Below are 23479 nucleotides of genomic sequence, written 5' to 3'. Positions count from 1 at the left end.
TAATTTTAAAAATTACCTCCCCATAATTTAATATATTTTGATTATCCTTGTTACCCATAAAAAATTATACCTAAGTGTTTAGGAAACTTGATTCTAATGTTGACCTCGAGATTATGTGTCTAAGTGTTGGCCAAACAATTTTTAAAGATATATAAATTTTTGAAAAAAATATCTATTTTAAAATATGAATATATTGAATCGCTATTTTAAAAATAATTTATACATTTTGAAAACTTTTTCAAAGTATTTTCAATTTAAGTGTCCTTATCATCTATCTAGTTCTAGGTGTATCAGGACAATGAATGTGAAATCTTTATGAGTTTTGTGAGATTCATAGTTAATTTTACTTGATTTATTTTGAATTTTATATATTATTTGATCTTGTGTTAGATTTAAGTTTAACCGCCAGTTAGTTAAATATACATTTCTAAAAATTGATTTTTAGGTCGTGGCATGGTATAGAGGCCTTTTTGGATATTAGAACAATGATCACTTTCTTCAACAAAGTCTTTTTAAGAAATTATATTTTTAACTTACTTATTGAAAAACATTGGTTTAACTAATCTAGGATGTGGAGAGGTAACTTCAGTTATTTCCCTAACGTACTATCATCTGGCCCCCACCTTGGTACTAAGTACACTGAGTTGGCTTTGATGTAGTCAACCAAGTCACGTTAGTTCCGGTTATATTTGATCCTTGTGTCTAAGTGTGTAGGAACTTAGAAACATAAGAAGTCGAGCAAAAGATGCAGCGGATGAGAAAGATGACACGGGAAGAGAGTTGACAGACTTAGTGCATTCGATGGAGGAGAAGCTATGGAAGGGTATCTCGACGATGTATCCTAGGAACGAGAAACCAAGGAGGAAGTCTGCTAAAGAAGAAGATCAGAGTTGGGTTCGGGTGAGCTCAACTCCGAATGGCTGGAGTATCACCCATGTGAAGAAAAGTCAACTCTGAGGTTGACTTTAGGATCTGCCAACAACTACTGGAGGTGCCTTCAAGGAGATGGAAGGCACCTTCAACGTCTAATTATGGAAGCCGCCTTCAAGGATATAGAAGGCGCCCTCAAGCCTTAATGAAATGCACCCTCGAGCCTTCATGGAAGGCGCCCTTAAGCCTGTTGGAGGTGCCTTCAATAGTCGTTAGGTTGTCGTTGGAAGAAGATAAAACTTTATCTTTAGAAGATAAATTTTATCTTCTTAGAGGTGCCTTGAACCTCCTTGGAGGTACCTTCGAGCAATGAAAAGCAACGGCTAGTTCATCCTAGGAGTCTGTCCCCAGGGCGTAGCACAGCTGGGGGCGCATGGTTTCGTAGTCGAAAGGTCCAAGGTTCGATCCTCGGGGTGTCATTGCCTGGGGTTAGCGTCCCGACTATGTGCTTTCAGCTGTGTACCTGCATTTACCTCCCTCCATATCTGTGGGACCGGCTCTAGGGGGTCGCTGATGTGGCGGTTCCACACTTTTAGGAGTCTATAAAAAGTCCCATGATGCTAGGAATTAAACATAACTTAAGCAACAACTTCTGTAATTTATTCCTACTCTTTTTCTGAGTTTTCAAAAAGGGTAAGAGGCTACTTCTCCTTCAACGAAGGAGTCATTCTAGTGGAGCTTTTTCAACCTCCTTGGATTAACAACCAACTAAGTTGTAACCAAGTAAAAAACTTAGCTTTCTTACTTTTTCATTAAATGTTATTTTTTTATGTTAATCAATTGCTTTTATTAATCTTGTATCCTTGTCAAGTTCCTAGCAAGAGATTTTGGCTAACTTCTTTTCAGGGCAATTCACCCTCCTCTTGATGGCCTACGCGGACTAACAATTGATATTAGAGCTCAACCGTCTCAGAAAGATTAACCGCCAACTGAAGCAATGAGATAATGGCCGGACCAAGTATTTACCCGTCAAAGTTTGAGGGGGAGTTTGCTACATGACAAAAGAAAATGGAGGTATTTTTCAAAATAGATTTTTATTTGTTATTAATAATGAAATATAGTTTTGTAGCACCTAAAGATCAACAAGAAATCGATAAAAAGAATACCTGTAGACCAAAAAGGAGTAAGTCAACTTTGTGGCAAATAGCAAAGCAGAATTCCATCTGCTGATCATTCTACCACCATAAGCAGTCAACCAGATCAGAGTCTATGAGTCAGCCAAAGAGCTCTAGATGAAATTCTTGGAGTTCCACAAAGGGATCTTGGAGGCTAAACTCGCAAGGCGAGATCTGCTCCAGAACCAACTTAGCAACCTCCGGATAGAAAAAGAAGAAATAGTCTCTCATCTACTTGGAAGAATTAAGGAACTAATCACCAGACTCATATATTTTTGAGAAATAGTAACAAATTTAGATTCACTAAGGTAAGTTTTAAATATTTTTCCAAGAACACCCGAGTGGGCGTCGATAGTAGACTCTTTCTATATTTCTAAAGACCTCGAGGTATGCACATTAGAAAATTTATTTTCCACTTTCGAATTATACGAGTTGAGATGCATAGTTCTAAAAAGGGAAAAAGGAGGCAATTCAAAACTTAGCACTGAAAGCCCACCAGAAAGATGACCCGAATTCCAACACATCACTTGACGAAGACAAAGCAACCTTTATGGTAAGAACATTTAGTAAGTTCCTCAAGACTAACAAGTTTAACAAGTCGCATACTAAGAAACTTCTACGAAGCAAATGAAAAGTTCGGAGCTATAACTGTCAAGAAGAATGACACATTAAAAACAACTGACCGAAGCTAAAGACCAAAGAAAAAAACAAGGACAAAGGATCAAGACAGACTAAGCATAAAAATCTGAGGGTGACTTGGGAAGAGACGTCATTCGAATCTGAGATGGAGCAGTACGTCGGACTTACGCTAATGGCAAGTCACCAAGAAGACAACAAGACTTAATAAAAAATGAGCATCGACGAAGGGGGAGACACTATAGAAGAAAGCAATGATGAAGGGGAACATCGAATAATAAGATTGACCTTGTAAGTGAGATACATTCTCTACCTCTCGATAAATTATATAAATTTATCAAAATGCTTTCTAGAAATTCATGTAAACAAGAAACAACAAATGAAAAATTTAAAAAAAGGGAGATTTTAGAAGCTTCTGTGCGCACGATATAAGCTCCCAATCGATCGACTGATAGATTGGGAATGCTTCTGTGCGCACGATATAAGCTCCCAATCGATCGACCGATCGATTGGGCCATCTTTCTTCGCGGCGCACATCCAATCGATCAACTGATCGATTGGACTTCAGTTCAATCGATCGGTTGATCGATTGTGTAACGACCCAACTTTCCCTATTTCGAGTTCTAAATGTCCTTAAAAATATTGGAAAATGCTTTTAAAATATTCTAGAGATTTTTAAAAAATTTTAGAGTATTTTGATGTAATTTTTGGAGGTCGTTTGGTATTTTTAAAAAACGAAAGAAATTTTTGACAAAAAAATGTCCAAGCCGAGGTTTGAACCAGAAACCTCGGGTTAAGCAAAGATTCGCTTAACCAACAGACCAGTCGCGGGTTTCTTAGTAAAACTTGAACCAAATGGTATTTAAGCTATAGTTGGAACATTTAAAATAAATTGACATAAAAAAAGGCGCGGCTGAGGATCGAAGCCTAGACCATTGGCTCGGTCAAAACCAGCCAACCAACAGTTCCGCGGTTGTTTTGTGATTAAGAAGGGAAGCGAATATATTTAAGTAGTAGTTGGTGACAGAAATTTTAGGTATTAAAAGGAGAACTTAGGTTTTAGCCGAAACCTAAATTTTCCTTCCCTTCTCCCTCGCGACGGCGTCTCCCTTTCTTGGGCGAAAACCGCAACACGCACCTAGGCGACTCTGGCGGCCAGCGAGCTCCCTCCTCCACGGATTCTTCACAAATCCGAGCTTCTCTCGGTAAAGAGAGCGCGCGGTCACAAGAAGAGGCCGAAAGTTGCAAGTTTCCAAACCCTAGAACCTCCTTCCTCCTTCGGTTGGGGGCTCATCCGAACCCTAGATCTCCCTCTTGGTTGTAAGTACTACTCACCTGTGGTAGGAGTTGCTCCGAGCTTCGATTTGTTTTCTTTGCTTTCGGATTATAGTGTACATAATTGGGATAGCTAGAAGTTTAAGGGTAGCATGCGTTCTTGGCTTTCTTCCTCTTAAGTTCTATTGTAGCAAGATGTAAGATCCTGTTGCTCTATAAAAGTATAAGTGTTGTAGTTTATTTTAGCTTGTTTTCTGTTGCTATTGCTAGACATCGGATCTGTTTTAGAAGGGAATGCACGATTCATGCTGGGTTTAGGGAATTTGAAAGGATAGTAAGGTTGTTAAGAGTTTAATAGGAGTCTTTCTTTTAATTGTAAGAGAAATTAGAGGTTGCACATGCTATTTGTATTGTTGGATTTGATTTAGTTACCCTTTCCTATTAGCAAGTGCAGAACCGGGTTATGCCTTTTTCCTATTAGCAAGTGCAAATTTAGTCTAGATTCTTTAAGCAAGTGCAGATTTGTTTATGATTTAGTTCTATTTTTTTTAATAGCATTGCAAATTTAGTTTGCTTGGTTATTTTATAAACATGAGCAGTTTGTGATCTGTGGTTATGTGAGCATGTGCAGAATTTCCCTTTACTGTCAGTAGAAGCAACTTTTTCTTACACTTTGCATAGTTGGAAATGATTCAACATGGGTAGATTTAGTGATGCATGCTTTATATCACGTGTAGATGCTTGATAGCAGTAGCAACCTTCTTATATTTCGGTTTCCATGAAAGGTGCTTATTTCCAATTATGTTAATGATTTTATTTGGTTCTATAGTTCTGTGAAGGTTGGGAATTGTATATCTTGAAAGGTTGGTTGGGTTCTTTGCATTTCAGTTATTTAGTTTCCTTTGCATTTCAACATGCAATTCAGTTTTAGAATTTCACAGCTTTGCTTTATTTTATAGCATGCTTAGAGAGTTCAAACTTGTTTTCCTTTTATTTAGTTAGAATGAGTTTAGCATTTTCCTTGCTACTCAGAAGGGCAAGAACAACCCTTTATTTAGTTAGAATGGGTTTAGCATTTTCCTTGCTACTCAGAAAGACAAGAATAGTCTTCATTTAAAGTATGTAGTGTTAGTTTCTTGAATTTCTTGAACATGAATAACTATTAAGCTTATCTTGTAGTTTGGTTTGTTTGCTTTATTTTTTATAGCATGCTCAGTTAGTTGTAATTCTCTACTTGTTAGATACACTTGCAGTATTTGAATAGCATGAGCAGTATTGAATTATAATTTAGTTTCTAGTTTCTTGTTTTGATACATATACATATATGTGCTAAATAGCTTTTAATAGCTCTTTAATCTGAAGCATATAGTTAGTTATTTTTGCTATTTTAATAAGATGAATAGCCATGTATTTTAGTGGAATAATTATGTGCCCTATTAAACCTTTTGAGGATTATGGGTAACTACAAGTAAGAAAAAGACCAAGGTCTAGTTAGAAAAGATAACAAGTAAATTAAAGTAAGAGGCTAGTACTCGACTTCCGAGGTTGTCGTTAAACAAATCCAGGAGACCAATTCCGAGGTCTTGGCCCTGGTAAGACCGAGGTCTTTATCCTCATAGGACTGGAGGCTCGCTATCTCAGTCACTATTAGAGAGCGCGCATAAGATGGTACTAAGTCTGGGCCCAAGAAAGAAAAGAAGAAAGTTAAATCTTAATTTCAAGTATAAGGCTATAAGTAAATGAAACAAGTATCACCTATGTTTAGAACTAGCAAAGATTAGCTCTTTTAATTCTAAGCATACCGTATTAGTTTTCATTTGCTTTCCTTATGAGTTTATTGAGCATGATTAACTTTATTTCTATCATGCAGATTTATTCTTATATCATGAGTAGGCAGATTTATTCTTATATCATGAGTATGCAGATTATTTTAGTGCTTTGCTATATATGAGCATGTTTAGTTTTTCTTTTTAGCATTTCAGTTTGAGCATCCTTTGCATTTTATGCACTTCGAGTTTTTGTGAGATAGTTTAGTACTTACTAAGCGTTTCGCTTATAGATTTATTTTTCCTCCTACTGCAGATAAAGGAAAAGCTAAAGTATAAAGAGGAAAGCGACAAGGAGATGCGTGATGGATGGTGTGTGATGTTGGACTGTGGGAGAGATCTGGGAACATTATTAAGTTATTTGAGTTTTGGTGAAAACATCTGAGACTGTATCATTTATTCTAGGTCCATGAGATTATCTTTGGTTCTAGATTGCATTCTTTGATGTAATTGTTAGTAAGTTAGTACTTTGATGCTTTCTTGAGTTATAGTTTTGATATGTTTCTGTTAGTATAGTTATGTTATAAATGCATGTGATGTATGTATTGGATTTTAGTCCGCTGAACAGTAGATACTCTGCCGAAATTTTAAGTTTTCTAGAAACATTAAGTACAGCTTACTACACTAGTTGTTTTAAAATTACTGCATGAGTTGTTTGATATATGTTCTAACCGCCTGTGGCTTATGTATATAGTGTTTGTATTTCAGTTTAAGGTCACCGATACAGGGGAGACTCTGTCGAAATTTTTCGGTAGGGATTCCTGGTGATTTCGATCACACTGGTTAAATAGAGTTAGTAGTTAAGTAACGGTTATCGTTACAGTTGGTATCAGAGCAGTTCCCATTCTCCAACATCACACACACATCAGCATCATCCTTGCCGTCTTCAAGTAAGAAAGTATTTAAGTTTTTTCCTTTTATGCTTTCTTTAATATTTGCAGTAGAGAGTAATTGATTATATATATATATATATATATATATATGCTTTAGTAAGATAGAAGTTTGTTTCTCTTTTATTCATATACATAAGTATGTTTAGAAAGGATAGAGAAGATACCAAGTCTTTTTCTTTGCATAATTAGATGTCAAGAAAAGGACGTCCCCGTACCGTTCGTACTGAGAACCAAGATTAGGAGAACGAAGAGCTTAGATCAATTGAGCCCAATCTCTCTGAAGTTCACTGCAACAGAAATGTAGAGCAAGAACAAGTGATTGCCAACTCGATGACCAATCATCAGCCAGTTCCTCCCACTTCCCCAACCATCAACGCTGAGACCCGGTGGTGGTCAAGTCCCATCACCGCTCGAAGTCGCCACAAGACCTAGGAGACAAGAAGCGTACGATCACGGTGGGCAAGCCGAAAGTTTCTCGCACGACGACCGGATGCCTAGGCTTGGTTCAAGACACTTGAGAGCACAATGGAGCTTCTTGACTGGCCAGAAGTCGAAAAGGTTAAGTGTGCCTCTTTCTGCCTATCTGGAGATGCTTGTATGTGGTGGGAGCGAGTTAAGAGTAAGAGAGCAGTCAACCAGATGAGCTGGGTTGACTTCGAGATAGAGTTTTACGAAGAATTCTTCCGTCAACAGATCACCAATAAACATTATGAAGAGCTTATAGAATTCAAATAAGGTGACCTACCAGTAGAAGAAGCGGTCAAAAGATTCAACATGCTAGCTTGTCTTTGCCTAGATTTAGTAAGTACAGTGAAAGAACGAGTCAGACTGATGCTCCGAATGCTGAGACCAGAAATAACACTTAATGTGAGTAGTGAAACTCACTGACCACAGATTGGTGAAGAGCTGGTCAGCAGGGCATTAGTGAGCACTATCTGAACAACATCCAGGCACAATAAACGAGATAGAAGACAAGACAGTGGGGAAACAGAGACCCCAGTCAAGTAATTAGAACTAGAAGGACAATGATAACAAGAAAGTCCCTAGCAGGAGGAAGTTCGGGTAGTCTGTGAATATCCAGAGGTATTCCCAGAAGAGTTACCTGAACTACCTCCCAACAGAGAAGTGGAGTTTGAAATTGAATTGGTTCCTGACACCAGCCCAATTTCAAAAGTTTCGTACCGAATTTCTCTAGCAGAGTTAAAAGAGTTACAAGAACAATTTCAGGAGCTACTTGACAAGGGTTTCATCCGCCCTAGTCATTCACCCCGGGGAGCTCCAGAGTTGTTCGTTAAGAAGAAAGACGGATCTATGCTAATGTGCATGGATTTTAGAACGCTGAACAGAGAAACAGTTAAGGACAAGTACCCTCTTCCCAGAATAGATGATCTATTTGATCAGCTAAAGAGGGCAATAGTGTTCTCTAAAATAGACCTGCGCTCTGGGTACCATCAGTTGGAAGTGAAAGAAAGTGATACACCCAGAACAGTTTCTAGGACCAGATATGAACACTACAAATTTGTAGTCATGCCTTTTGGTGTGACTAATGCACCTGCGGTCTTCATGGACTTAATGAACAGAGTGTTTAGAGAATACCTTGACAAATTTGTCATCGTATTCATCGACGACATTCTAGTCTATTCAAGAACCCAGAGGAGCATGACACGCACTTGAGGATAGTATTACAGACCCTTCAGCAAAAGCAGCTGTATACTAAATTCTCAAAGTGCGAGTTCTGGTTAGACCAGGTGGCGTTTCTAGGTCACATAATTTCTAAAGAAGGTATTCAAGTAGATCCAGCCAAAATAGAAGCGGTCAACAACTAGAAGAGACCCAAGAACTCCAGGGAGATTAGGAGTTTCCTTGGTTTAGCTGGGTACTATAGGAAATTCGTGGAGGACTTTTCCAGGATAGCCTCTCCACTAACGGCCTTAACCAGGAAGAATAAAAGTTTGAGTGGTCAGACAAATGTGAGCAGAGTTTCCAAGAGCTGAAGAAGAGACTGACCAGTGCTCCCGTCCTGACAGTTCCAGAAAGTTACAAGAGTTTTGACATCTATAGTGATGCTTCCAAGATGGGCCTAGGAGCTGTACTTATGCAAGAAGGAAAAGTTATAGCTTATGCTTCCAGGCAACTCAAAGATTATGAGAAGAACTGTTGGAGTGTATACTGAAAGCCTAAACTTTTGTAAACATTTATTTTGAATAAAGAATCACATTTGGTCAAATTATCTACATTTGTTTGTAGTTGTTCAATTAATTTATATTGTAGATAACATAGTATGTGGTGTCACATACAGAAGATAATGTTATCAGTACCTTATAAATTATAAACAGTAGCTCACGACAAAAATGGAAAGGAACGAACCATTAGAAGGTCGTAGTGTAATTAGGTATTAGTTTATCTTGACTATATAATTACACTAGTACACTTAGAGTGTATTGAGTAGGACCAATTGAGGTCGTTTCTTTTATACTCACTTTATAAAGGAACAAAGACCTCAGTTATTATGGAAGTGTGTGCTCTTAATCCTAATATAATAACAAGCACATATATTTGATATTTATTTCTTTAATTTATCAATGGGTGAGATTTAGTTCGATAAATCAATAAGCTCGATAAGTTGGGAAATGATATCACTTATAGTTTGTGTTGTTGATTATAGAAGGAAACTGTGTCGTAGAGATACTAGGTTGATAATGTCCCCAAGAGGAGCTTATAAGGATTGTTATGTTAAACCCTGCAGGTAGACTTAGTCCGACATGATGATAAGGTTGAGTGGTACTACTCTTGGACTAAGATATTAATTAAATGAGTTGTCAGTAACTTACTTAATTAGTGGACATTCGATATCTTAAACACAGGGAGACTAACACACTCATAATAAGAAGGAGCCCAAAAATGTAATTTGGGATTGGTGCGATAATTCAATAATAGTTCTCTAGTGGAATGAATTATTATTGATAAAATTAAGTTGTGTGTTCGGGGCGAACACGGGATGCTTAATTTTATCGGGAGACCAAAACCAATTTCTCCTGGCCTTATCTTAACTTATTTATACATTAATACTACCTATACCAACAATCTACCCCTTTTTGATGTGAGCAACCCAAGTTAAGGTGGGGTAAACTAACATAAACTTAGAGGCAATTAAACTGAAAATTAAAAAGAATTTTAATTTTTAATTTTTTATTATGTGGAAGATATAATTTATTAAAGAGAATTAAAATTAAAATATCTCTCTTAAAAGAATCTATAAAAGATTAAAGAAAGAGATTAGATCTCTTTCCTTATTTGTAGATTGGAAAGATATTTTATTTTTTCTCTTTGAAAATTATTCACGTGTTGAAAAATTAAAATTATAGAAATTTCTTTTTATCAACCATGAATGGATTTTAAAGGGAAATTTTATTTTTAAAAATTTCTAAAGACAAATAAGGAAGTTTTAATTGTTGATTAAAAATTATCTTATTTGTTCTACATGAGGTGGCCGACCACATACAATTAATTAGGAAATTTTATTTAATTTTTCTTAATTAATTGTTGTCAAGGAAAGTTAAGGAAATTTTATTGTAATTAAATTTCCTTATTTACCAAGGCTAAGGAATATAAAAGAGGGGGTTGGGGTGCCTTCAATAGGGGACAACCTCTATTATTTTCTCCCTCTTTTCCTTGGTGTTGTGGCCGGCCATCCTCCCTCCCTCTCTTCCTCTTTGTGGTGGCCGAAACCTTTCTCTTGCTTGGAGCTCTTGTGGTGGCCAGATACTACTTGGAGAAGAAGAAGAAGAAGGAGAGAAAGCTTGCATCCTTTGGAGCTTGGTTGGTGTTTTTCTTCATCCTTGGTGAAGCTTTTGTTTTGGCCGAACCTAGCAAGGAGGAGAAGAAGGTGCTTTGGTGGTTTCTCATCTCAGAAGATCGTTGCCCACACAACGTCTGAGGTTAGAAGAGGAATACGGTAGAAGATCAAGAGGTCTTTCTAAAAGGTATAACTAGTAATTTTTCCTTTCCGCATCATACTAGTTATTTTTGGAAATAATACCAAATACAAGAGGCTTACGATTCTAGTATTTCGAATTTATTTTCGATATAATGTTCTTTTGTTTTTCTTTTCCTTGTGATTTGATTGTTCTTTTCGGTTGACCTAAAGTTATTTTAGGAAATTAAATATTAGCTTTCCTTAAAAGGTTTTGTCTAGTCGGTGGTGGTTGCTCCCATATCCAAGAAGGTCATGTGCCTCGCCACGTCAGTATTGGGAACCAATTATGGAAATTAATATTTAATGGAATTAATAACCTAGGTGATTTGGATCAAACGTGTTAAATTCCGCAGGAGATCCAAGTCAAAACCTAAAAGAACAAATAGATTAAATTTGGATCAAACGTGTTAAGTTCCGCAGGCGATCCAAGTTTAATTTAAAAGAACACATGGTAGCTAGGAAAAAGGTTCAGACCTTTGTACAAAATTTTTGTACAGTGGAACCATTAGGTTTTCCGAGTAGCAACCAACAAGAACTACCCCACTCATGATCTTGAGCTGGCAGCTGTGGTGTTTGCACTGAAACTCTGGCGACACTATTTGTATGGAGTCCAGTGCATAATTTTCAAAGACCATCAGAGTTTGAAGTATTTCTTCACCCAGAAAGACTTAAACATGAGACAGCACAGGTGGCTAGAGTTGGTCAAAGACTATGACTGTGAAATCCTCTACCACCCAGGTAAAGCTAACAAAGTGGCAGATGCACTAAGTCGAAAATTCAGTGCATCCCTGATGTCTTTGTCATCATTAGCCCTACCACTGCAGAAGGAGTTGTCAGACTTTGGTATGGAAATTATTTATGGGCAACTCTCTGCATTGACCATAGAGTCTACCTTCCTTGAAGATATATAGAGAAAGCAAAGTGAAGATCCAGATATCCAAAAGATCAAGCAAGGGATACAAGAAGAAGACAATTCAGAGTTTCGAGTATCAGACAACGGAGTTCTTTATCAGGGGAATCGTCTTTGTGTTCCCAATGATGAAGAACTAAGAAAGAAAATTTTAGAAGAAGCTCATAGTACACCTTACTCTATGCATCCTGGTTCTACCAAGATGTACCAAGACGTGAAACAGAGATTCTGGTGGTCTGGACTCAAAAGAGATGTTGCTAAATATGTTAGCACCTGCCTGACATGTCAGAGGGTCAAAGTAAAACACCAGAGACCAGGAGGAGTTCTACAGCCTCTTCCAATACCAGAGTGGAAGTGGGAAGGCATATCCATGGACTTCATAACAGGTCTTCCAAGAACTACAAATGGATATGACGCAATATCGATAGTAGTGGACAGATTGACTAAGTCTGCTCATTTTCTAGCCATTAAGGTGTCCCACTCTATAGAGCAGTTGGCACAACTATACGTTAAGGAGGTGATCATACTTCATGGAGTTCCTAAATCTATTGTGTCTGATAGAGATGAGCGCTTTACCTCACACTTTTGGGAGTGTGTTCAAACTGCACTAGTCACTAAACTCAAGTTCAGCACAGCCTTTCCATCCTCAGACTGATGGACAGACAGAGCGAGTAAATCAGATTTTAGAAGATATGCTTAGAGCTTGTGCGCTAGATTTCAAGGGAAGTTGGTGCAAGTATCTATGCTTAGCTGAGTTTGCCTACAACAATAGCTATCAGGCCACCATCAAGATGACACCTTATGAGGCGTTGTATGGAAGGAAGTGCAGATCACCCATTTGCTGGCAAGAAGCAAGTGAAAGAAAAGAAATGGAAGTGGAACTGGGCATCCAGACAGAGCTGATAGAAGAAACCACTCAGGCTATCCAGAAGATCAGACAGAGGATTGAGGCGCGGAGTAGGCGGAAGAGTTATCTTGACACTGGCTACTTGAATTCAAGTAGGGATTGGTCTTTCTCAAGTTGCTCTATGAAGGGAGTGATGAGATTTGCAAGAAGGGCAAATTAAGTCCCCGTATGTAGGACCTTACACGATCATAGAGAGGTTTGGGAAAGTAGCTTACATCTTGGACTTACCACAGACATGTCGTGATACATGATGTATTTCATGTCTCCATGCTAAAGAAGTGTCTCCACGACCCTAGCCAAGTGATTGAGCCTCAGTCAGTGCAGATTCAGGAGGATCTTAGCTATGAGAGCAGACCTACACAGATAGTGGACAGAGCAGTCAAGAGACTAAGAAACAAAGAAGTGCCACTAGTGAAGGTCATCTGGCAGAACCAGAAGCACGAGGAAGTCACTTGGGAGCATGAGGACAGTATGAGACAGAAGTATCTAGAACTATTCTAAGTTCGAGGACGAACTTTTTATAATGTATGGGGATTGTAACGACCCAACTTTCCCTATTTCGAGTTGTAAATGTCCTTAAAAATAAGGGGAAATGCTTTTAAAATATTCTAGAGATTTTTAGAAATTTTTAGAGTATTTTGATGTAATTTTTGGAAGTCGTTTGGTATTTTTACAAAACGAAAGAGATTTTTGACAAAAAAATATCCAAGCCAAGGTTTGAACCGGAAACCTCGGGTTAAGTAGAGATTCGCTTAACCAACAGACCAGTCGCAGGTTTCTTAGTAAAACCCAAACCAAATGGTATTTAAGCTATAGTTGGAACATTTAAAATAAATTGACATAAAAAGAGGCGTGGCTGAGGATCGAAGCCTAGACCTTTGGCTCGGTGAAAATCCAGCCAACCAACTGTTCCGCGGTTGTTTTATGATTAAGAAGGGAACCAAATATATTTAAGTAGTAGTTGGTGACAGAAATTTTAGGTATTAAAAGGAGAACTTAGGTTTTAGCCAAAACCTAAATTTTCCTTCCCTTCTCCCTCGCGACAGCGTCTCCCTTTCTCGGGCGAAAACCGCAGCACGCACCTAGGTGACTTCGGCGGCCGGCGAGCTCCCTCCTCCGCAGATTCTTCACAAATCCGAGCTTCTCTCAGCAAGGAGAGTGCGCAGGCACAAGAAGAGGCTGAAAGTTGCAAGTTTCCAAACCCTAGAACCTCCTTCCTCCTTCGGTTGGGGGATCATCCGAACCCTAGATCTCCCTCTTGGTTGTAAGTACTACTCACCTGTGGTAGGAGTTGCTCCGAGCTTCGATTTGTTTTCTTTGCTTTCGGATTATAGTGTACAGAATTGGGATAGCTACAAGTTTAAGGGTAGCATTCGTTCTTGGCTTTCTTCCTCTTAAGTTCTATTGTAGCAAGATGTAAGATCCTGTTGCTCTATAAAAGTATAAGTGTTGTAATTTATTTTAGCTTGTTTTCTGTTGCTGTTGCTAGACATCGGATCTGTTTTAGAAGGGAATGCACGATTCATGCTGGGTTTAGGGAATTTGAAAGGATAGTAAGGTTGTTAAGAGTTTAATAGGAGTCTTTCTTTTAATTGCTAGAGAAATTAGAGGTTGCACATGCTATTTGTATTGCTGGATTTGATTTAGTTGCCCTTTCCTATTAGCAAGTGCAGAACCGGGTTATGCCTTTTTCCTATTAGCAAGTGCAGAACCGGGTTATGCCTTTTTCCTATTAGCAAGTGCAGATTTGTTTATGATTTAGTTCTGTTTTTTTTAATAGCATTGCAAATTTAGTTTGCTTGGTTATTTTATAAACATGAGCAGTTTGTGATCTGTGGTTATGTGAGCATGTGCAGAATTTCCCTTTACTGTCAGTAGTGTTGGTGCAACCTTAGGTCAAGGTTGACCTGGTTGACCCGACTCGAGTTGACTTGACTCGAGTTGTATTTTGATGTTTGACTTGGGAAGATTGTTGATGCAACTTTAGGTCAAGGTTGACCTAGTTGAGTTGCATGTTGATGTTTGACACTCGTGAGAGAGTTCTATTCTTGATGTGAGACAAGAATAGATGTTTGGGGATTAGAGGTGCAGTAGGTCAAGTTGACTGGTTGACTGATTCGGAAAAAGTCCAAGTATAGAGACTTGTGGAAAAGTCAAGCGGGGAGCCCTGGAAAAGTCCAAGTATGGAGACTTGCTTGGAAAATCAAGTATGGAGACTTGCTTTGGAAAAGTCAGCGAGGGAGCTTGCACGTGGGAAAGTCCTAACCGGATGTTAGGCGGTGTGGAAAGTCCCGGTGAGTGGAGCCAGGCGGTGGGAAAGTCCTAACGGGATGTTAGGCGGTTGGAAAGTTCTGGTGAGTGAAACAGGCGAGGAAAATCCAGATGGATCGGGGATGATCGGACTTCCGGTGTTGGAAAATCCAGATGGATCGGGGATGATCGGACTTCGGTGTTGGAAAGTCCAAGTAGGTCGAGGGTGATCGGATACTTGGCACGAAGAGGAAAATCCGGATGGATCGGGGATGATCGGACGTCCGGTGTGGAAAAGTCAAGTAGGTCGAAGGATTGGCGGACACTGGTGGGGAGTCTTAGCGGTCGAGTGACGGATGCTAAGCATGATGAACCAATAGGTCGAGGTTGACCGGATATTGGTTTGGACTTGGTTTGGCAAAATCGCTGCGGATCGGTCTCGGACCGATCCGGTGTCTCGATGTTTCTGATCGGTCGGTGACCGATCGATTCCACTCGATGGCATCTTGTGGAGTTCTTGATCGGTCCGCACCGTCGAGCATCGAAGCGGAGAAAAGCTCCGATCGGTCGAGGACCGATCGGTGTATACTGATCGCACGACCGATCGAGAGGCAATCGATTCTCATGCGTGAGGCGGGAGGGATCGGTCCGGGACCGATCGAGGATGACTGATCGGTCCGACCGATCGAGATCGATCGCGACACGATCGATGCGGGGACCGATCGGTGTCGAGCGAACTCTTGCGCCTGGGGTCGGTCTGCGGGGCCGATCGAGTTCTAACCGTTGCGGACGCAACGGCCAGTTCTCTACTGTTTCTTCTTGGCGGTATAAAGGGGTGAGGGCTTCTGCGGTAACAACTCTTCTTCCTCCTTCCTGTTGCTAAGTGCTTTGTGCTTGAGTTTTGTTGAGCTCATCCAAAGCTTCGCGTGAGCTTCCCGATTGGAACAGCTGCTGCTGTTTCATCCGGACTCAGTCGACGAGAAAGCAAGATTGGTAGAGTGCTTGTGTATTCTTATTGTATTTCTTGCTTACTCTTTGTTCTTGTACTCTTTGTTTGCTGTTGCTAACGTTTGTGTGATTTCTCCACCCAGGAGTATATTGTATTAGGGTTCTCAGGGACTCATCCACCGACGGATTGACCGTGGACTCGTCCACCTTACGGACACGCCGAGGAGTAGGACCCTAATCTCCGAACCTCGTTACATCCTCGTGTTAAGGTTTGGTTTTCTTCTCTTCGTTTCTTTGTATTTTCATTGCCAATTGTAGGAAGAAGCGAGAGATTTGGGGTCATTATTCACACCCCTCTCTGGCCGTCTGAAGGATCCCAACAAGTGGTATCGAGCAGGTTGCTCTTCATCGGATCAACACCCATGGGAGCAAAGCTAGAGATGGATCAATTCGGAGAAGACATCACGATTCCACCCTTCTACAACGACAAATTCACATATTGGAAGGTAAGGATGATGTATTTTCTTAGGACTAATATGTTGAACTGGTTTTGTGTACAAGAAGGTTTTCTCCTCCAATGGATAAAGAAGGAGAGCCTCTAGAGAAGAACAAGTGGACGAAGGAACAAGTCCACCAATCCACGATCAACAATGAGGTAACTAAAACAATTGAATTTTCATTACCTACTAATATTTTGTGTAAGATAGGTAAATACAACAATGCCAAGGAATTGGATAACTTGGCCAAGTACCATGAGGAGAGCTCCACTTGAGCCATGAAGAGGAGCCTAGTGAGCAAAATAGCTCACATCGTGGAGGAGCGATGGAGTTGAGGGCTCAACATCCGAGGAAGAAGAGGAGGAGAGTTCCTCTTGCTCAAGTTCGGAGCAAGAGAGGAAGTTTCCACCTCGGGAAGGTTGAAGAAAGCTCATCTCCATCCACACCCTAGGTAACTCAAACCTTTGTGATTTCAGCAAATTACACATAATGTGTTTTGAGTGTAGGAAACATGGGCACTACAAGAGTAAGTGTCCAAGGAGGGTTAGGAAGACTCCACCGGCACCAAAAGTCAAGGGAGCCGGAGTCCCACAAGGGCAAGGAGCACGTGGTATGCTTCCAATGCAGAAAGGGGACATTATCGGTGTGTCGAGGGGGAGGCAACCTCACGAGGACAAGGGATGCACATCGATGGGGGCTAAGGCAAACCCTAAGGTACCTTTAAGGCACACTATTGCAATTCAAATAAGAAACATGCTAGTAGTTTTATTGCTATTGCAAATAATGATGAGCATGTTAACACTAGAAATCAACACATGTGCTTAGGTGCTAAACATGTTAGCCTAGGTAAGGATAACACTAGAAATACCAACCCTAGGTTTAGCGCTTCTAAAATTAAGGAAAACCTAGGTAGAAATCCCAAGAAGACTAGACACATGCCTAGGAATATCTCAAGAGAAAATGATAAATTAAAACTTGAGGTATTAGAGAGGAAAAATCAAGTCTTGAGGTCAAGACTTGATAATTTAGAAAAGGCTCTTAAAAACATGGAGAAGTCATCTCTAGGGTTTAAGGGTCAAAACCAATGCCAAGGACAAAGAGGGTTTGGGTCACAACCTAAGTCCCAAATGGTCAAGCCCACTTATCACAATGTTCCATTCGATTATGGAACAAAACCTAGAGCTAGGAAGACCATTACCAAGGTTACTGAGTCACCCCTATAGTTGACCTTGATGAGACCCAAATGACCAAGGCTTGAAAGCCCAGGAGGTCGTTAGGAGGGTTGCTAGGGAAGTCATCCCTAGTGAATATTTAGTGAACCCAATGAGCTCTAATAGGTATTGGGTTCCTAGGAGCATCTTCTCTACCCCATAAATGGGTTAGAGAGTGTCAACTCCAATAAGAAGGGTAGTTAACCCAACTTTGAGGAAATTGACACTCAAGGAGCATTTTCAAGGTTTTGTGAACCTTTGAAAATGAAATGAATTATCATTTACTCCTTTGAAGAGTTAAATGTGCCTAAAGATTGGAAATCTCATTTTTAATCTCAATTGGCACAATTTGGAAAAACCTAGAAAAATATCAAATTGGGATTTTGATATTCTCTTAGGTAATCAAGGCAATCCGGGCCTTAATTTAGAAGTGCTACTCTTGTAAAATTTTAAATGGTATAAATCAAACAAGAGATCAAGAAATGCCAATTTGGGTTTTGACATTTTCTTGGAGCACTTTGGGCAATCTAGGATTAGAATTTAAGTTAGCTAAGTGATTAAGGATACTTAGATAGGTAATCTAGGTATTTTATTTGTGTTAACTTACCATGGTTGTTTGCCATTTGCCATGTCATGACATCATATTTAATTTATGATCATTTGAAATGTCATGATAATGCTTAGGCTAGTTTTTATGTCATGTTTATTTAAGTTTCAAACTTTATGCCATGACATCATGACATTGGCACATGTTTTCATTTATGATACCATTTTATGCCATGTCATCATCTCTTGCATTAATAATCAATTGAATTGATTTAAGGATGAAAAACACATTTTGATATTGAGATCAAATTTGTGTTTAGAAAATGCATGAGACCTTAGTCTAAGATACCTAAACCCATATCTCACATCAAATTGACTTGAATGTGGTTTGATACACCTTAGATGTGTGTGAGATATTAGGATCATGAGTTAGGATCAAGGTGCATAGTTCTTGTACCTAGATGAGCCTAATTCAAGAAATGGAGGATCATAGGGAAAGCTTGTGTACAAGTCATGTACATTTAGCCCTAAGATTATGGTCCTAAATTCAAATGGTTTTAAAAGCATTTTAAAATTGATTTGAAAAACCTTGATGAAGCTTTCCGAGTGATAGCATTCATCATTGAAAATTGTGATACAAAGTTGAGTTAAGCTTGAACTATTTCAAAGTTTTGAACTTTGTATCAAGATTGAAAAATGGAAACTATTTTCATAGAAAACTATTTTTCCTTGATAGTGTATGATATGAGGAATGTATCCTCAAAATTTCACAATTTTTGAATTTTCTGGAATTTTCTAGGAGTTTGAATTTCGGGAAGTAGCTATCGGTTTCATAATTGGATGTTAAATCCAGTTCAAATGATGGGAGCTGCCGGAGCATTAGGAATGAGTCGATCCAAACTCGAGCTTGGGTCGACTTGAGCTCGAGCAAGTTTTCGAATATGAGCTCGAGCTCAGCTCGATTCGATGATTTTAGATGAAAAAATAAGCTGGAAGGTTGGGTTTTGGATTTCTAAAGGTTTGAAACTCTCGAGACATTGTTGGTGCGAACGGTCGAGGAGAGTTGACCTTTAGGGGAGTTTACCTAATTGTCGGGGAGTTGACCTTTGGGGAGTTTTACCTAATTGTCAAGGGGGTTGACTCTTAGGGGAGTTTTTACTCCTTAAGACTTTTGAGGATTAGTTATATGGGATTATCACTAAGTTGATTGTTGAGTTTAGTATCGAGGAGGAAATTAAGAGTTTCAATGAAGGTATGGGACTTTCATTGGGGAAACTCTTGACCTTGATATCCTCCTTTTCTTTTGATGTGTGTCAAAAGGGAGAGTGTTCGTTGGAGAATTATTGGAGAACCCAAGTTGGGTTATTAACCTAAGCTAGGGGAAGAATGTCGAGGAATGTTCAGGAAGAACATTGGAATTCTTTTGATGTGTGTCGAAGAGGAATTATTGGAGAACCCAAGTTGGGTTATCGGGTTAACCTAAGGGAAGAATGTCCAGAGAATGTTCAAGGAAAGGACATTGGACATTGGAAGATGGTTGGAAAACCTAAGTTAGGTTATCGGGTACCTAACTTGATTATGATTTTGTCGAACATCAAAGGGGAGATTGTTGGTGCGACCTTAGGTCAGGTTGACTGGTTGACTTGACTCGAGTTGACTTGACTCGAGTTGTATTTTGATGTTTGACTTGGGAAGATTGTTGATGCGACTTTAGGTCGAGGTTGACCTAGTTGAGTTGCGTGTTGATGTTGACACTCGTGAGAGATTATTCTTGATGTGAGACAAGAATAGATGTTTGAGAGATTGTAGGTGCAACCGTAGGTCAAGGTTGACTGGTTGACTGATTCGGGAAAAAGTCCAGGTATAGAGACTTGGCAACGACAAGCAGGGAGCTGGCATTGGAAAAGTCCAAGTATGGAGACTTGGCTGGAAAAGTCCAAGTATGGAGACTTGGCTGGAAAAGTCCAAGCAGGAGCTTGGCGGGAAAGTCCTAACTGGGATGTTAGGCGGTGTGGAAAGTCACAGTGAGTGGGCAGGCGGTGGGAAAGTCTGGCAGGGATGTTAGGCGGTTGGAAAGTCTGGTGAGTGAAACCAAGGCAAGGGAAAATCCAGATGGATCGGGGATGATCGGACTACGGTGTTGGAAAATCCGGATGGATCGGGGATGATCGGACTCTGGTGTTGGAAAGTCAAGTAGGTCGAGGGTGATCGGATACTTGGCACGAAGAGGAAAATCCGGATGGATCGGGGGATGATCGGACGTCGGTGTGGAAAAGTCAAGTAGGTGAAAGTTGGCGGACACTTGGGGAGTCTTGCAGTCGAGTGACGGATGCTAGCGTGATGAACCAATAGGTCGAGGTTGACCGGATATTGGTGGACTTGGTTTGGGCAAAACCAGCTCGATCGGTCTCGGACCGATCGGTGATCTCGATGTTTCTGATCGGTGCGGTGACCGATCGATTCCACCGATGGCATCTTGTGGATTACTGATCGGTCCAGGCCGATCGAGCAACAATCGAGCGGAGAAAAGCTCTCGATCGGTCCGGGACCGATCGGTGTATCTCGATCGGCCCGCGGCCATCGGGAGGCGAAAAGCGATTCTCATGCGCGGGAGGCGGGATCGGTGCGGGGACCGATCGAATGAGCTCGATCGGTCCGGGCCGATCGAGTTGATCGCGACACGATCGGTGGGGACCGATCGGTGTCAACGAAACTCTTGCGCCTGGGCGATCGGTCTGCGGCCGATCGAGTTAACCGTTGCGACGCGCTGGCTAGTTCTCTTTGTTTCTTCTTGCTATCGCAAGGAGGGCTTCTGCAGGGTAACAACTCTTCTTCCTCCTTCCTGTTGCTTGTTGTTTATGCTGAGTTTTGTTGAGCTCATCCAAGCTTCGCGTGAGCTTCCCCAGCTGGATTTCTGCTGTGTTAGAGTTTTGAAGCTGCTGCTTCATCCGGACTCGAGTCGACGAGAAAGCAAGATTGGTAGAGTGCTTGTGTATTCTTATTGTATTTCTTGCTTACTCTTTGTTCTTGTACTCTTTGTTTGCTGTTGCAAACGTTTGTGGCGAGGTTTCTCCACCCACAAGGAGTATATTGTATTAGCCGGTTCTCCGGGGACTCATCCACCGACGGATTGACTGGACTCGTCCACCTTACGGACACGCCGAGGAGTAGGAGCCCTAATCTCCGAACCTCGTTACATCCTCGTGTTAAGGTTTGGTTTTCTTCTCTTTCGTTTCTTTGTATTTTCCGCTGCGCTAACGAATTGTAGGAAGAAACGCGAGAGATTTGGGGTCGGCTATTCACACCCCCTCTCTAGCCGTACGAAGGATCCCAACAAGTAGAAGCAACTTTTTCTTACACTTTGCATAGTTGGAAATGATTTAACATGGGTAGATTTAGTGATGCATGCTTTATATCACGTGTAGATGCTTGATAGCAGCAGTAACCTTCTTATATTTCGGTTTCTATGAAAGGTGCTTATTTCCAATTATGTTAATGATTTTATTTGGTTCTATAGTTCTGTGAAGGTTGGGAATTGTATAGCTTGAAAGGTTGGTTGGGTTCTATGCATTTCAATTGTTTAGTTTCCTTTGCATTTCAACATGCAATTCAGTTTTAGAATTTCACAGCTTTGCTTTATTTTATAGCATGCTTAGAGAGTTCAGACTTGTTTTCCTTTTATTTAGTTAGAATGAGTTTAGCATTTTCCTTGCTACTCAGAAGGGCAAGAACAACCTTTTATGTAGTTAGAATGGGTTTAGCATTTTCCTTGCTATTCAGAAAGGCAAGAATAGTCTTCATTTAAAGTATGTAGTGTTAGTTTCTTGAATTTCTTGAACATGAACAACTATTAAGCTTATCTTGTAGTTTGGTTTGCTTGCTTTATTTTTTATAGCATGCTCAGTTAGTTGCAATTCTCTACTTGTTAGATACACTTGCAGTATTTGAATAGCATGAGCAGTATTGAATTATAATTTAGTTTCTTGTTTTGATACATATACATATATGTGCTAGATAGCTTTTAATAGATCTTTAATCTGAAGCATATAGTTAGTTGTTTTTGCTATTTTAATAAGATGAATAGGCATGTATTTTAGTGGAATAATTATGTGCCCTATTAAACCTTTTGAGGATTATGGGTAACTACAAGTAAGAAAAAGACCAAGGTCTAGTTAGAAAAGATAACAAGTAAATTAAAGTAAGAGGCTAGTACCCGACTTCCGAGGTTGTCGTTAAACAAATCCAGGTGACCAATTCCGAGGTCTTGGCCCTGGTAAGACCGAGACCTTTATCCTCAAAGGACTGGAGGCTCGCTACCTCAGTTACTATTAGAGAGCGCGCATAAGATGGTACTAAGCCTGGGCCCAAGAAAGAAAAGAAGAAAGTTAAATCTTAATTTCAAGTATAAGGCTATAAGTAAATGAAACAAGTATCACCTATGTTTAGAACTAGCAAAGATTAGCTCTTTTAATTCTAAGCATACCGTATTAGTTTTCATTTGCTTTCCTTATGAGTTTATTGAGCATGATTAACTTTATTTCTAGCATGCAGATTTATTCTTATATCATGAGTAGACAGATTTATTCTTATATTATGAGTATGCAGATTTATTCTTATATCATGAGTATGCAGATTTATTCTTATATCATGAGTATGCAAATTATTTTAGTGCTTTGCTATAGATGAGCATGTTTAGCTTTTCTTTTTAGCATTTCAGTTTGAGCATCCTTTGCATCTTATGCACTTCGAGTTTTTGTGAGATAGTTTAGTACTTACTAAGCGTTTCGCTTATAGATTTATTTTTCCTCCTACTGCAGATAAAGGAAAAGCTAAAGTATAAAGAGGAAGGCGACAAGGAGATGTGTGATGGATGGTGTGTGATGATGGACTGTGGGAGAGATCTGGGAACATTATTAAGTTATTTGAGTTTTGGTGAAAACATCTGAGACTGTATCATTTATTCTAGGTCCATGAGATTATCTTTGGTTCTAGATTGCATGCTTTGATGTAATTGTTAGTAAGTTAGTACTTTGATGCTTTCTTGAGTTATAGTTTTGATATATTTCTGTTAGTATAGTTATGTTATAAATGCATGTGATGTATGTATTGGATTTTAGTCCGCTGAACAGCAGATACTCTACCGAAATTTTAAGTTTTCTAGAAACATTAAGTACAGCTTACTACACTAGTTGTTTTAAAATTACTACGTGAGTTGTTTGATATATGTTCCAGCCGCCTGTGGCTGATGTATATAGTGTTTGTATCTCACCGGTACAGGGGAGACTCTGTCAAAATTTTTCGGTAGGGATTCCTTGTGGTTTCGATCACACCGGTTAAGTAGAGTTAGTAGTTAAGTAACGGTTATCCTTAGAGTGTAGTAGTAGTAAGAAGGGTGGTCGTTACAGATTGAACCACCTTTGACTTGCCTAAACCAAGTCTAGGATCCTCAGTTCCAACATCTGGTCAATCGTGACCTGTTGGAATATCATACCTAGCATCCGGTCAACCTTGACCTGCTAGGACTCCTTCACCGAATGTCCGGTCAATCCCTTTGACCCA

At 39.8% G+C, this 23479-nt stretch overlaps 1 long non-coding RNA gene across 2 annotated transcripts; it reads left to right on the top strand.

Moving 5' to 3' along the window:
• Positions 1–3721: 3721 nt before the first annotated feature.
• LOC122045964 lies at positions 3722–22996 on the top strand. Of its 2 annotated transcripts, XR_006130155.1 has the most exons (3): positions 3725–4001; positions 6039–6187; positions 22738–22996. It is a non-coding gene; the product is annotated as an uncharacterized LOC122045964 (long non-coding RNA). The 2 variants fall into 2 exon arrangements; XR_006130154.1 differs by lacking the exon at positions 22738–22996 and having other exon boundaries at positions 3722–4001; positions 6039–6266.
• The last annotated feature ends 483 nt before the right edge of the window (positions 22997–23479 follow it).

Source organism: Zingiber officinale, chromosome 2B, assembly GCF_018446385.1.
Source record: "Zingiber officinale cultivar Zhangliang chromosome 2B, Zo_v1.1, whole genome shotgun sequence".
Lineage (NCBI taxonomy): Eukaryota > Viridiplantae > Streptophyta > Magnoliopsida > Zingiberales > Zingiberaceae > Zingiber > Zingiber officinale.
The sequence above is the reverse complement of the archived record's forward strand: the minus strand, read 5'-3'. Positions and strand labels throughout refer to the sequence as shown.